Source organism: Benincasa hispida, chromosome 11 (genome assembly GCF_009727055.1).
Source record: "Benincasa hispida cultivar B227 chromosome 11, ASM972705v1, whole genome shotgun sequence".
In the NCBI taxonomy this organism is placed as follows: Eukaryota; Viridiplantae; Streptophyta; class Magnoliopsida; order Cucurbitales; family Cucurbitaceae; genus Benincasa; species Benincasa hispida.
The window spans coordinates 9154674-9158940 of NC_052359.1; positions in this window are offsets into that span (position 1 = coordinate 9154674).

Sequence of the window (4267 nt, forward strand, 5' to 3'; positions counted from 1 at the left end):
TTCAGCAATCTAACTATGAATCAATAGATGCAATAGGATGATTCCAGTTTGGAAGAGATTTAGAGTGCGTGGGTTAGAGAGAGGGATCATAAGATTAAGTTTTTTTTTTTTTTTTTTTTTTTTTTTTTTTTGGTGAGTGAGAATGGTTTGTCATGTTCATCTACTATGATTTGTTTATCATTCCCATGATTGCTAAAATTAGAATCATGCAATTGCATTAGTTGATTCATCGTTAGATTATTGTTTTATTTTTCTCCAGGACTAGCAAAGCTTGAGTTTAGGGAATTTGATAGCACACAAACTCAGATATCCTTAAATTTTAGTCTTTATGCTTTCACATTTATATTTGGTTCTTTGATATATTTTAAGTATTTGGAGCAAAACCAGAATTTTGGTGAAATAATGGTGAAATAATGAGCTAATTGGGTCATTGGGGCAAAAGGTTAACCGGAAAGAAGAAAAAATGACCAAAACAAAATGTCGTTACAGCTTTAAGTCATTTTAGCCAAGAGCATAACATTGAGGCATTCCATGTTTTTTCAAGTTTTTTTTGTTAAATACATTGTACCATATATAATCAAAGCACAAATGTAGTTTAAAAATGGATTAAAGTTTAAAATGACAAATACAAAGTGTTAAAATAATCAAATTAAAGTAAAAATAGAGATGAAACATAAAATGACGTATATGACATTTTAGTTTCAACACATGAAGAAAATGAATTTAGGTTCCGTTTACTTGATAGATATGTTTTTATTTAACATTAATTTGTTTGATTCATGTTGACAAAAGCAATAGAAATGAAGGTTTATGTTTAAAAATAAAAAATTTGATTCTAGATTTCAATTTAAAAATGAAAAATCAGTAAAGATCAACTTTTAAAGTTGCAAAGACAAAAAAGAACCATCTTGACATGCAAAGAGATTTGAAAAACAATCACTTGCATTAAAGGAGGCAGAGGTGAAAAAAAACTACAAAATCAAATAGAATCTAACTAATCTAGTGGTTGGATTCAATTTTCTCATGAAGTATTGGACATGTCGGTTGGTTTCTTTGTGAAAGTCGAAATGTTTTGGTTCGGTTAGATTTTCATTATAAATCAAAACAATCAAAAGAAATTCTTATAAAAAGAAAAATCCCAAAATATTTACATTTTATAGTAAAAAGTTTGTATAAATATTTTTAAAACTTTTTGTTGTGTAAATATTTTTAAATATTTTTTATATTTAAAAAAGCCTCAAAAACCAAGTCGATGTTTATATGTATACCCTTTTATTGTATGTTAGATGGGTATTTAGATTATTTTTTGTTGTTTAAAAAAGACCAATTATTATCTAACAAGGGAGAAACATAGGTCAAATTTTAAAATACAAAGAATAAACAAGCCAAATTTTGATATGGAAAAAGAAAAATGGAAAAAATTCAAAACAAAAGTCAAATAAAAATGAAAACTTGAAGAACAAAAATGCAAAACTAAAATCAAACCCAACAACAAACCGAACCGATAAAGAATTGAACCATAGTTTTGTTTTTTTTATTGAACATCATTATGTTTTCTTTTTTTTATAGAACTTATTTGGATTCACTAGAGAAAATAATATTTTTCAAATAAGTCATTTTAATTTAAATTCTTTCGATAATAACCATTTAAATTACACTTTAAAATATTTTAAAAGTTATTTTGAGTGGTTGCCGAATGTTTTAATTTTCTAAAAAATGACTTATTTTTAAAATTAAACACTTGAAAAGTTAAAACCAAACACACTCTAAGTGTGATTCTTAATTGATTCCAAAATCGAAGAAAAGGGAACCGATTATCATTCTTAACATATGGTTATGGAGTGTGTGACATGAAATTAAAAGAGAATTAAGAAAGTTTTAGCATGAATCTCAAATTCTACATATTTTAATAGCAATTATGATCATTATTATTATTTTCTATTTTTCAAGGATAGTGCACAGATTTAGTCAGTCCATTCAATTTTCCAAATTAATGCATATGACTAAAAATATCCATTAATTTTGAAATATGGTCCAACGATAAATTTAATGAAATATGACCAATGCGTTTTTTGTAGGGCCTGCTCTGCAGTTTTTTCTTGTGCATTTATCAAGCCCTCTTTTAACATATACTAGTTAGAGCACACCTCAATGCACCTAGTTCCAAATCTTTATAACGTAAAATTTAAATAAATATACTTTTAGTTAATTTTAAATAGTATATCTAACGCAAAATTTAAAATAATGAAAGAGATTAGATAAATAAGACTACATCACTATATATATTTATTTATTTAATTAATTTATAATAAATATGAAATGTGTTGATGTAGTTGAAAATGTTTGGAACATAATTTTATAAATGAAAATATAAATGGTGGAATAAATATAATTTTTGTAAATATTAAACATGAAGTTTAAAATTAATTAAAGAGATAAAATGGAGAAATGTATTTTCATTGATAATTTTAAATGGTCATGAGTAGAAATAAATTAATTATCTATATCAATATACACTTATTATTATTATTGTTTTTTTTAAAAAAAAATAAAAAAAAATTGAAACAACCTTGTATCTTCTAAAACATTGTGAAATTTTATAGATTGGACAAATATTTTTCTTTTGATTGATTTTTTAAATAAAAAATTAATCATTCAAAACAAAGAGACTAATATTCGAAACAAAGGATTTGAGGACAAAATAATAATTATTGAAATATTTAATGACAAAAGAAAAAGAAAGTAGAGGTAAAAAAAAGTAGGAAACGATGTGAAATAGAAATAGTCGAGAGATATAATATTAAAAAAGAAATGTGAAATAAATGAAAAAGAAAAAAGAAAAAAAAAAAAGTGTGAAAGGTATATAGAAGAGTGTAGAAGATATGGAAGGGTGTGAATATGAGAGCAAAAGAGTCTTGACAAAAAGTTAGGGACAAAGAGGAAAATTAAAAAATTTCCTCTCTTAATCACTTTTAATATACTACCATGAAAGATTATATCTCACATGGCTACAATTTATTAAAATTTAAATTTCTAGGATGAGATTGGAATATTGAATGAATATATATTTCATTTAGTTTGAATAGTAAGATTTTGACATAAATTTAGTAAAATAAAATAGTTGCTAAAACTAAACATGTTTGCTTCAGATCAATTTAAAATAAAATAAATTAGACATTATTTTAAAAGAGATATTTTCATTAAGTTAAATTACCAGTATATTTGACCTTAAATTTTAAAATAGTGAAAGAGATAGAAATGGAAAAAAAAAATTTGATGAACAAAACTAAAATACATATGATGTGATTGAAATGAAAGTTATAAACTAAAATTTATAAATGAGTAGCACGATAAAATATTATCCACGTTGTTTGTTTCGTCTGTTTTGTTTTATTTTTTTATTCTTTTGAATTGATTAATCTTTGGAGGGAAAAAAGAAGGATGGAATTTTGAATTCGAGATTTTAAAATAAAAATTAATTTAAATAGATATTAATTATTTAATTATTTAATCTTGTATTAGCTAGATATGTATTTTTAGTATTACAAACTTAAAAAATTTTAAACATTAATGTCTAAAATAAAATGGTACAAAATTTTGCTTGTTTAAAAAACAAATATGGTCTTACTTTGTAAAGGAATATTATGTGATATTTATAAGTAATTAGCAAATAATTATATATTCTTAAAATCCAAAAAAAAAAAATGATTTAAATTATATTATCGGGTATTTTTAAATTAGTAATCTACTATAAGAGATTCTTATAAATAGAAAAATACAAAAAATATTTACTTTTTATAACAAAAGTTTTAATAGTGTTTTGTATTCTTGAAATTTTTTGTTATAAAGTATAAATATTTTTAAATATTTTTTTATATTTAAAAAGGTCTCTGTCTTAAATAGTTTTATCTTCCTAAGAAAAGAAATAAAATTGGTTTAGATACATTCAATAATAATAAAAAAAAATTAAAAAATCTTAATTTAGATTCAATATCAACATTTTTTTTCTTCTGTATCTTAAAAAAAAATGTTTAGATATTTTATTAGAAAAATAAAAAGCAAGGTTCAAGTTATCAAATAGAATGGTTTAGATATAAAATCTTATTGTCAAGATTTGAATGTCGATAAATGAAAAAAAAAAAAGAAGCCATATTCAACTAACAAATTTGAATTCAATAATACTAAAAGTAAAACTGACTTTATGTTGGACTTCGATCTTCAAAATTATATCTATTGATTAAACAAAGTCACACAAAATAATATATAA